This window comes from Triturus cristatus, chromosome 1_2, assembly GCF_964204655.1.
Source record: "Triturus cristatus chromosome 1_2, aTriCri1.1, whole genome shotgun sequence".
Lineage (NCBI taxonomy): Eukaryota > Metazoa > Chordata > Amphibia > Caudata > Salamandridae > Triturus > Triturus cristatus.
In genome coordinates, this window is record NC_140580.1 from 183454056 (window position 1) to 183466546 (window position 12491).

The following is a 12491-nucleotide window of genomic DNA, read 5'->3' on the forward strand; positions in this document are numbered from 1 at the left end:
GGCACAGGGTGGTTATGACCAGCCACATGATGTCTATGTTGAAATTGTTTCTCATTGTAATGTGTGCTGGTTTGTGTACCTTGATAACTAGTGTTGTGTACTGGCTGTAATGCCATCGCCTGACAAGTAAATGTCATTCTCTTGTGTCTTTCTAGGTCTCTTCAGCCTCTCAATGCCTCATCACAATCAGAGCTTCTGGTACATTGGAATCTGAGTCAACATTGTACATGCTGTGATAAACATGGAGCTGACACAAAGACATAGGTGTGTAAAGAGTGTTTATTTACAATGAGTATTTGTGACAGACAAGTGATGTTTTAAAAAATGGTGCTAAGTGAATTAATGAGTTGTCAATGATGGTAAATAAGACAATAGAGTAGTCACCACATTGATGTAGTGACACTGTCCAACAGACACCTGCCATCAACATGGCAGTGTGGGTAAGGATAGTCAGCAAAGTCAATGTCAAGAGGAACAGAGGTGCCATCATGGCTGGCTCTGCGACTGGCGTTTGGATGGTGCTTTGCGACGTGGTACTCCCGTGGTGTTTCTCGGATGACCCTTTTGTTTTCCTAGGGGGGCTACTGCTGCGGGCTCAGCGGTGTCTTAGGAGTCATCCTGTTGCTGCTCACCTCTCTCTGTGGCCGCAGCTGAGGTAGTGGGGGTATCATCCTGCGGGCCACTGGAGGGGGTTTGAGCTGTTCTTTTGGCCGCATGACTGTCCCTCAGCACACCCACCAGCTGGCCCATGAGGTCCACAATTTGGCCCATACGCGTGTCCATGGGCCTCAGCAGCAGGCGGAGCTCATACAGGTCTTCCAAACCTGGCCCAGGTGTCCCTGGGTTCACTCTTATGCCCCAAGGACTCTGGTGATGTTGACCAGGGCTTCAGTCCCAGTGTCCTCTCGAATTTGTCCCCCAGTTGCCCTCCCACACACCCTGCTGTCTTGGACCTGTAGCGTTGGTACTCGACCCACCCGCAGACTTCCCCTGCCCTCCTCTGATTGTGTAGTGGTGTCGGTAACCACTGAGGCAGGGAGAGTGTTGCGGCAGCAGTGGTGGTGGTGGTGGTGGAGGTTGAGGCCGCAGAGGTCGTTGCAGCAGGGGTCAGTGTGGTTGATGTTGCTGAGGTGGTGGTGGTGGGGACAGTGGGGGCCTGGGATGTGGTGTGCCCTGGCAGTCCAGATGGGCCAGGTTCTTGCTCCTTATCCGAGAAACATAGGGAGTCTGCATCTGAGAGTCGATGTTCCAGGGAGGGGAGACTGGCTCTGGAGGTCGGTGATGTCTTCTGCAGCAGTTAATTGTGGATCTCCTGTTGAACAGAGGTGAAATGGTCATTGAAGTGCACCCCAATAGCTTGGTGTTAGACGTTTGGATGGTACATGTGATACATCACACAGTTTACATTGATATGATTTTGTATGGCTGCAAGGTACTGCACATCATGACATGATGTGGGGGGACCTACATAACTTGTCCATGGTGTGACATGTAAATAGATACCATGTTCCACATACAGATTGTGTGATTACAAGGACATGTCATCATCTAACGACTTTCAGCACATCAGCTGTATGTGATGCGTCTTTTTGGTTTGCTCTGCATGGAAGACGTTTCATCTGAGCAAGAACTAGCCATTGTAATCTTATGCATACCTTTGTCATATCATGTACTTTACTTTCTTTTACCAACTGATCATACATGTTTTGTGTTCATATGGGCCTTCATGCTCTGACACCATGGCACTTACACATAGCATTCAGTGCTGTGCATGATTGTGCCCTGACTTTCTTCAACATGTGACTTGGTGAGTCAAACTTTGTTTTCATTGACTCTTACGTACGCTTAGCTGTCCACACACTGGAAGTGGCTATTGGATCTATGCCAAGTTGGGTGACATGTGAGGGCTGGTGTGGTCATATGGCTCCATGCTGTTTGGGAGAAATGGCAGGGTGCATGCAATGTCTGCCTACCTGTTTTGTGAGACAGTTGAGGGGAATTGCTGCCACATGGTTCTGGTTTTGGGGGGTGTACCATCCTGCTGAGCTGTGGGACAAGGGGGCCCGATGGGAGTTGTAGTGCTGCCTTCCCAACCACAAACCCCCCTCTCTGTTAGGATGGTTGCCTCCCTGTGAAGTGGAGCAGAGGAAGGAAATAGGCTACACATGGCTCTTGGATGGGGCAGTGTTCCGTCCTGTTCAGGGGTGGGACAAGAGAGCATAAGATGGCTACCTACCTGTACGTTTGTAGAGAGCAATGCAATGTCTGCCACATGGTTGTGGGTGTGAGGAGTATTCCATCCTGCTGAGCTGTGGGACTAGGGGGCCTGGTGGGAGTTGTAGTGCTGCCTTCCCAACCACAACCCCCCTCCCTGTTAGAATGTCTGCCTCCCTGTAACGTGGAGCAGAGGAAGGGAATGGGCTACAAATGGATCTTGGATGGGGGAGTGTTCCATCCTGCTCAGGGGTGGGACAAGAGAGCATAAGATGGCTACCTACCTGTAAGTTTGAAGAGAGCAATGCAATGTCTGCCACATGATTGTGGGTGTGGGAAGTGTTCCATCCTGCTGGACTGTGGGACAAGGGGGCCTGGTGGTAGTTGTAGTGCTGCCTTCCCACCCAAAAACACCCCTCCCTGTTAAGATGGCTGCCTACCTATAAGTTTGTAGAGATCAATACCTACCACATGGTTGTGGTTGGGGGGATTGCTCCATCCTGCTGAACTGTGGGACAAGGCGGACTGTTGTTAAATGTAGTGCTGGCTGCCTGTACACATGCCCCCATGGAAATATTGCTAGCTACCTTTGGGGTGATTCAGAGGGAGTAAATGTTAGATTTGTGAGACGTGTTGGGAAGAGTGTGGTGCACATGAGTGCATTTGTGTCTAGGAAGTGTAGGTTTGTAGTTGTGCAAGACAGTACATAGCAGTGTAATGGTAGAAATTTGTTGGTACTTACCAGCCTCCACTCCCCCGGCTATTCCTGTGAGACTCTCTGGATGCAATATGGCAAGCACCTTCTCCTCCCATTTGGTGAATGTTAGTGGTGGAATGGTAGGGCCACCGCCAGTCCTCTGAGCAAGCTCATGGTTCTTGTTGGCACACTCTTTCACCTGGTCTTGATGTCATGCCATTTCCTCCTGATCTCCTTCTGGGTGCGCGGGGTGGTCCCTACTGCAATGAATTTGTTGACTATACTTGCCCACATTTGATTTTTAGTGGCAAGTGGTGTCTGTTGGACCATGCTTCCAAACAAATGTGGTTCTACTCTGATTACCTCATCTACCATCACTGACAACTTATTGTCAGTGAATTTGGGCATTTTCTTCTGTGACATGGTGTATGATGGGCAAATGTGGTAAAAAGTACAGTTGTGAAGGTGGTGGTGGTGATGTGTGTGGGTGTGAGGGTATGATGTGTGCAGATTTGCCTCTCCTTTGTGCTGTGGTGTTAGGCCCTTCAGTAGTTGAGTTGTGCAAAGGATTCTGGTCAGGGAAGGGGCTGGTTTTATACTCAGATATGTGGGTGGGTCACAATGGAGTATTCATGTCAGGTGTGTTGTGTGGGTTGAGCTGGAATTCGTATTTTTGACTTGCCATGGGGGTGTGTCATTGGGGTGTATTAGGTGTTTTTTGAGGCTGAGGCAGATTAATGGCCACACTTGGTAGCCTTGTTGTGGGGTCGCTTTCAACTACCATTACTCTTCTAGAGCGACCGCGGTGGTCAGAATGCAACAGCCCTTCCGCCGGCTCTCCCATTCATCAATCGTTGCGATCGCGGTGGTCGGAAACAAGTGATCTTTCCGCTGTCACCCCAATAGTATCCTAATTTCACATGCGGTGAATCCGCTGGCCGTGCAGCGGTTTTGGGTCTTTTCGCATCAAATCTGACCGCGCTCCCGGCAGACTTTCGTGGAATCCGTCCGCCGCGGTCAGATTTTTCTGGCGGTTCATCCTAATCTGACTGCCGGTTTTCCCGCGGTACATGCGGGCGGTTAATTCCCGCAACCACGGCAGTCGGAATGCTTTTCCGACCGCCATCCTAATCGACCTCTTAGAAATTGGAATGGAAGTCAAAAATCACTGGCGGGGCAAGGCAGAGGGCAGTAGTCAATGACAGTTCCATGAGGTCAGATACCTTTCTGGTGAAGGAGCACTGAAAAGGATTTGCTGCTGCGGAGAAGAATATAACAGGAAAAGCCGCCGGGTCAATCCGACAGGCAAGGCACCTCTTGGATGATGTCACTGATGAGACTTCTCAGGGAGATCTTAGTCAATAGAGCTAGGTGATCAAGACCATGCATTGCAAATTTGCAAAACGAAGAGACTAATTAGGGAGATGTGCATAATAATCATGTAGTACATGGTCAAGCCTGGAGTAGTGGGTGCATGATTAAATTAAAGTTTACCTGTCAAACCCAGGAGACAATCTATCCAAAATGTATTTAAACAATTATATGCTGACTTGGTGCATACACACTATGCAGATGTGAATAAGTCTCCAAATAAAGACCGGTGAAAGCTAGGGAAAGAAAGATGATTTTCATGCATGGAGAGTTTAATATATTAAGGTAATATAAAAATCCCATGTGGATATTAGGACTATCGGATAGTCTTAAGCACGGTCCTAATATTCACGTGGGATTTGTATGCGTTATACATCAAATAGGGGTGAGAATAAGGGGGGTCCCAAAACGTGGTTTTCCTATGCAATTTCACATAGGGATTTTGAACATAATTACACAAAATTTAGCAGCAAGCTAGCTCTTTGTCCAGAAATGTGGTGTAAATCTGTTCAGCAGCTTTTGATTTATTAAAAATGTCATATCTAGGGATGCAAATCCTTCATGGACCCGACAGATCTCCTGCTGATATCTGATTGGCTGAGATCTGATTGGCTGCCAACGCTTCAACCAGGAAGTGTTGGCAGCCATCTTGGGAGTGGGACTTGAAATCAGCTGAGTCCCAAAAAAAAGTTAAAAAATGAACAGAAGGGGTCAGGATAGAAATACCCTGACCTCCTTGGCCTGGTGGTGGGGTACCTGTGGGACCCAGCTGGGGCCAAAAAGCATTTTTTTTAAATGTTTGCTGCAAAAATCATGGTGGGTCCGCAAATCTCAGCAATAATTTAAAAAAAGAAACAAGCACAAAACTTCAGCCCTTAAACTGTACTAACTATATTGGGGATGGGGCGCACGCTGCTCACTCCACATGGCTGATTTCAGCCCTGGGGACCGCTGCCTCCCCGGGGCATGTCAATGTTAATTAACCGGGAGCAAGCCATATGGCACCCCTCTGAGGGCCTTTTATACCCCCATGGTTGCCACCTCCCAGGGGCAAGGCCTATCTTGTACAGCAGAGGGGAGCCATGTTAACAACCCTCCTGGGCCCATTACAGTCTCAGGGACCACCCCCTCCCTTGGCATGGCTGTACACTTTAAAAGGACCCCCTACTGGAGCCATTAATGACCCCAGAGACTACCACCCCCAGGGCTGGCTCACTATGTCCCGAGTTGCTCACCCTTGGGACATAGATGTTTGCTTTCACTGCCAAGTGAACGCAAACATTAAGGGCCTAATTATGAGTTTGGCAGTGTGGGAGCAGGCCACCATGCCACTGCCCCACTCCCATACTGCCAAACTCGACAACCAGCCAGGTCCTTTGTCTGTTCCAGTGAGGTGCTGTTCTAAGGCTCATACGTGAGCATTAGAAAGGGAGCACCATGGACTTGCCAAAGCCTGCTCCTGGACCGCATGGACTATGAAGTTCATGCCGTGCAGGAACAGGAATTGCATGCACACGGGGGGCACACCATGTGCCCCCAGCATGCATCCCCAGGCCTTGAGTAACTTTGTTTCCTCACCGCCACACTTGTCATGGTGAGCTCACCGTTATGAAAACTGTGCTGGTGAGGAAACTCGTAATATGCTTGGTGGTGCTGCAGGGGCAACACCAGCATATTGCAAGCCTCTGATTGTGGTTCCACAGGCAAGGGAACACAGATCCCTGGAGGTTGCGGCAGTCCAATGGTGGTCCAACCACCAAACTCATAATAGGGCAGTCGAACCACCAATAAAGCGGTTGCCGCACCGCAACAGTGGGTTTTGGGGTCCATCTGACTGTAATACTCATAATTAGGCTTTAAGTCTGGTCCTAGTGGACGGAAACAGATAAACTGCTTCTGCTCACTGGGAGCTGTCCTATCATCTGTTTCCTGGCAGGGAAAGTGAGAGAGGGCATTAAGGCTGTGCCTGCGGCACCCAAAACTTCACACTGGGTGCCCTGGGTGGGGCCAGGGCATGTAGGAAAAAGTGTCTGAGTCCTGGGGTCCTCAGGGTCAAATTCAACCCAGGGAGGGGGGGCGAGTGGCATTTCTCCCCTTACATAAATTGACCGGGCCCCAGGGGATGGGCTTCTGGCGGCCAAAATTGGACCAAGGCGGGGGAGTGTGGACCTCCCTACCCCATTAATTGTTGACTGGGTCTCAGGAGATGGGGTCCACGAGCCTGAAATTGCCCCCCACCCCCTCCCCATCTGTAAATGACAAAAGATCATAGCTTCTTGGGCTTGGTAAAGACAAAGAAAGTTTGTTTTCTCAGCAATTCCCAGTTGAAAAACAATACAAAAACTTTACTAGGGTTGAATGCATCCTTGATCTATTTGAGCCAATATATAGTGTCTGCGGCAAGTGTGTTCTTTCTTGTTGTCTCCTGCTGAGAGCAGAGTGCATGGTACTCCTTTTAAATTACTATGAGTATGCAAATGTCCAAAATAACTTACAAGCTAAGCTCCCTCCATTTGGCCCCTCACCATCCCCCTTAGTAGTAAACAAAGGTCTTCCCATCTTTTCCCATGTCGATGGACAGCTTTACAAAAGACTGCCCGAGCATTTTTCCCATTTCCCATCAATTTTGGTGACACGCTCTCTCTGCAGAAGAATATGAGGACATCTCCACCAAACAAAGAACCACTTACTTCATATAGATAAGAGCAAGTACCCTTGTTTGGTGGAAATTCACCTCTGTCTAGTCTCATCATATTCTCTATAGGATAATTCAAGCCATCACAGATTTCTGGAAGAAGACGCTTGAGGAAGAATCACATTGTCGAAATTAAATGCACAGAAGGTCCTTGAAGACATTTTCTCCTAGTCATTACACAGCTGTAGTGCAGAATATGCACTAGACATTTATGCAATGAGTTAGCACTTACTAATTATCCAGTAACATGTACCCCATTTGGGTACACATTCTGTGCAAAACTGAAGACTCTTGTTGGATAAAGGGGCAGGTGAGGTTCTATTCTGCCTCAGTCATACACACAGCTACTAAAGCACAAACACATCCACTCAGACACCACTCTCACACCCATTAAGCTACTCTAACATCCACTCACAGACCCACACAACCACTCACATACCCACTCACACACCCATAGTCATTCACACATCGACAAAACCACTCACACCTGCTCACAGACCTATACAGCCACTCAGACACCCACATAACCACTCACACACCCACCCACATACCAATGCAGGTCTGTGGGTGGGTGTGTGAGCTACTCACACACCTACAAAACCTCACACATCCACTCACTGACCCATATAGCCACTCACAAACCCACTCACACACCCCTACAGCTGCTAACACACCCACTCACAGACCCATATATCCACTCACATACCCACTGACCTACAAAACCACTCGCACACCCTCAATTCTACTCACACACCTACTCATGCACCTATATAGACACTCACACACCCACTCACAGACCCATACAGCCACTCGCAAATAATTCACACTGATTTCATTAATGGAGGGTTTTATAACTGAATGTGTTTTAAGATGTGTTTTAGTGTATTTAAGGATGTGGTATTTTAAATGTATTTTTTATCAAATATATGTAATGTTTGAGGACCAATGGTCCAAATAAACGTGAATTAAAATGAACGAGCCACTCACACACAAACAGCCTTTCAGACACCCATTCACACACCCACAAAACCATTCAGACACCCTCTCACTGACCTGTACAGTCACTCACACACCCACTTTCATAGGTTACAGGTTACAGTTACAAAATAAAATCCTTCAAAATGCATTAAAAAAAACATAGGTTACAGAGATGTTATAGTTAGGTCCAGTGGAATTATGTGAGTGAGCGGCAATGTTTGCAAAAGTTTTTGTTTCCAGTTCAAACAGTTACAAAGTTAGTAAAAACACAGAGACATGTTGTAGTGCAGTGGAAGGTCCTTTCCAAAGATCGACTGGTCATCGTTCTGTAGCTTACTGCTATATTTGGGGGTTAAACTGGTACTAATGAGGTACAACAAATGCCCAGACATTGTTAACTAGTTTTAAAATGCCAAAATGATGAAGTAATACTGCCACAAAATGTGCCGCATAATGTCACGTAATCCGCCTTTTCTTGCTGCATAATTTACTCAACCCTGTTGCATAATTTGACCCCCCCCTGCCACAGAATTCCAGTGGCCCTGGTTATAGTTAGGAAATAACATTAAAAGATCCTAGAAATTCAGTACAAAACATAAAGGTTACAAAGGCAGAAACAGAGTTAAAAAAAAAACCTTAGAAATTTGCTAAATAACCAAAGGTTAATGGGATATTAAGGTTAGGCTCAGATTTCATACACATAAAAGCATAAAGCATAAAATTTCGGCAGCTACAGCTACCCGAGCTTATTATAACTTGCGCCCCTGCAATGCACTGCTTATGATCTCATATATTACATCAGGTATGATATGATCAGTGACATCACTCATAACATCTCAAATGACATCATCCACAGAACCACTCACACAGCCACTCAAACACCCACAACTTGAGGCACCTAGTGAATTTATACAAGTCAATTGTCTGATTCAGGATGTTTCAAGTGCGAATTTGTCTAATGCTCCTATTACCCCCGATATGAAATCCTTACTCAAAAAATGGATGGTCTTCTGCCCTGTGAAATACGGGGATATTTGCAGAATGAAGATTGATAAATTCACTAGGTGCCTCAAGTTGGAAACGTTTTTTTTTAACTCAACACAGATATCAATAAAAAACTTCAGCCATACACTGAGAGTCTTGACTGTTGCGAATCATCAATTCAGGATATCCATGATACAGCTATGCTATTATCAATCTCACAACTTGAGGAGGATCCGGTGACTGTTTCTAAGGTGCTGGATGACCTAGATATCAATCAATCAATCAATCAATCAATTTGTTCTTTATTTCGGTCACTCGGACCATAAAAGAGTTACAGCATAAAAAAAAAGAAAAAACTCATGAAGATAAAATACAATTGTAATTTACAGTCAATTGACCAAAGTATAAAACCATCATTCATTTAATAGTGACTTAATACATTGGTTACGTCTGTGCCACATTGATGTTAAAAATTTTGCAACTGCAAATACAATTGGGGCTGACAAATCTCTTTTCAGAATCCTATAAGCAAGATGATAGCGCCTAAAACCCAGGTTTTTGAGTATTGGAACTAACCAGTAGTTTCTTGCTCTTCTGTATACTGGACAGAAGAATATTATATGCAAGTCACACTCCCTCGGGTGAGCGCAAGCTGGGCATTGTAGTGAAGTCTCAGAATTTGTCCAGCGAGCAGTGTGCACTTTAAGGGGAAGGGTACCGTACCGCCATTGCATAAAAAGCTTCCTAGTAAGCGGGGGGCCAATATTATCGTATACAGCCTCCTGGAGATATGAGTCTTTTGACCCCAGGAATATGCCCGTCAAGGACCTCTCCTCTACGTTGTTGATATGAGTGCGCAAATGGAAATCATAATAAGCTTTTGAAAGAGACTGTCGTGAGGTTCTAGGGCAGGTGTTTTCTGGATCAGACCATAAATTCTGTCTGCCTAGTGCCTCACATGTTTGCTTAATATGTCTGAACCAAGGAAACCGTACAGGATTACATAATCTCATTATTTCCTGAAGCTCAGATCTGTAATTGGACAATTCTGGTACCGACCATAATTTTCGCCAATACAATAGGGGTTTAAGACCCAGTTCTTCTATAATTGGTCTAAGGCCTAAGTCCAATCTCAGTGGTAAAAGTGGGGTGCTAGGCGGGAGCCCTGTTAGTTGCCTGATATAGTTGTTTTCAGTGACCTGCAGGGTCTGGGTAGCAGAATGACCCCATAGTTCAGCTCCATAAGACACTGACCCTTTTGCCTGCATTCTATAAATTTGCAGGCGAGGGGAAAACGGCTGGTAAGTCAGTCCGCGAGACATCCTTGCCAGTCCTCCTATCATTTGAGTTAATTTGAGTCTCGCCTTGGTGCGATGTGAATCCCAGGTCATAGACTCATTTAATGTTATCCCTAAGTACTCAAATGTAGAGACCCTCTCCAGCCTAGAAGGACCAAGAGTAGGGTTAGCGCGTGTTTTCAGGGGGGGTTGAAGATCATATACTTGGTTTTAGAAGCATTGATCTCCAACCCCCGAATTGCACAGAAATTTGCGAATCCATCGAGGATCCGTTGGATGCCCATCGGAGACTTGGAGAGCAAAAGGGTATCATCTGCGAAAAGAATAGCAGGTACCCCCGTGCCTCCAAGTCTAGGAGCATCAGTATTTTCCAGTGCATTCAAGTAACTGATCACCCCGTTGACAAAGAGGCAGAACAGAGTCGGTGCCAGCACACAACCCTGTCTAACCCCCCTGTCAACGGGGAAACGATCAGTAAGGGTGCCCCCCCTTCCGAACCTCACCCTTGCGAAATTTCCCAAGTGCAGTCTTTTTAAGATATCTAATATTTCATTTGGGACGCCAAGGTCGTCCAGGACGACCCACAGTTTATCCTGTGGCACTAAATCAAATGCGGCGCGTAAGTCAACAAAAATCGTGTAGAGAGTGCCGCCCTCTATTAAAACAGTCTTCCAGTGGATGCAATTTAATCTAAAAATCTGGTCAATGGTAGAGACTTTTCTTCTGAAGCCAGCCTGATATGTACTCATAGTGTTCGATTCCTCAATCCAGTCTTGTAGGTGGTTAAGGATGAGTCTGCCAAATAGTTTTTGGGAGACATCAATAAGACTGATTGGTCTATAATTGGCTGGGAGCAGAGGCGAACCCTTTTTAAAAATTGGGACAATCTCTGCGCCCAGCCAAGTGTCGGGAAGCTCCATACCCTTTAAGATAGAATTAAATAAAATCATAAAATAGGGTGCCCAGACTTCAGGTTCCTGTTTGAATAGGTCTCCCGGAAGGCCATCCAAACCCGGTGCCTTTCCTGACGCCAGACCCATGATGGCCACTTTGACTTCTTTGAGTGAAAAAGAGAGAGACAAACCCGGTGGTATGTTTGTTTTTACCTGGACAGGATCCACTCCAGTCTCCTCAGGTGACATATATAGGGACCGGAAATGGTCCTGCCAGGTCTTGGCTGAGATGTTTGGTTCGACCGCAGAGACCAACTCCTCTGAGCCTGTGTTTACACAGCGCCAGAATTTCCGTGAATCTCTGCATGCCAAGAATTTCGTTAGTTTCTCCCATTTTTCATGTTCCCATTCTAACTTTGCGTTCCTAATTAGAGATTTATATGCCAATCTTCGGTCTGTAATTTCTGCCCGGTCTTGTCCAGTCTTAATTGTAGAGAGAAGGTAGCTTTTGGCCTTCCTACATGCAGAGTTGTACCAGGAGGGACCAGAAGTAGACCCACAGGCCTTTTTAGATTTACTGGTTAAGATTTCTGATACAGATGTAGTGAGATCTGCATGCAGCTGACCCAGCTTAGTGAATGTTCCCGTCAAACTGGGTTGGGTATTTAGAGCTTGGGCCTTCTCTAACATAGGGGTGAGTAGGGCGTATAACTTAGGTAACAACCCTTGTTTGGTTGCTATATTCTCCCACTTTATTCTACGCTTGTTGTTTGAGAGAGGTAGCCCCACATCAGAAGACTCCTTATTCTTTTCCCTAGATTCTAGTCCAGAGCAGTATAGCTCAAGCTCCAAAGCATTGTGGTCGCTGTCCTCTCTTGCCAGTATGCGGAAATCACTTAATTGTGACCACAGTGCCAGTGGGACCAAAATATAATCAAGACTAGATGTTTTATTTCCTCTATGGAAGGTACATTTAGGGGGAACGTCTGACGCTAACCTTCCGTTACAGGCCCTAAGTCCGTGTTTAAGAGTGAGTGATGTAATTTGGACCGCCAGAGGGGACCATACTCTCGGGCCGGTAACTGAGAAGGTGGTATGGACCAGGCAAGATCCTCCTCCTTGGTCAGGCCATCCAATGGACCCATGAGTGGCTCAAAATGGCAGTTCAGATCTCCACCTATTATATAAGGAATACCCTCAGGAATTGTGGTAAGTGCAAGATCAAGCTCATCAATAGTGCAAGATTCTTTCGAAATGCTGACTGGCCTTGAGTAAACATTTATTACCAAGAGGCGGTGCGAACCTGGCCACTCCAGAAGTACAGCCAAAATATCCTCCGAATTTACTGGCAGAGGGACAGC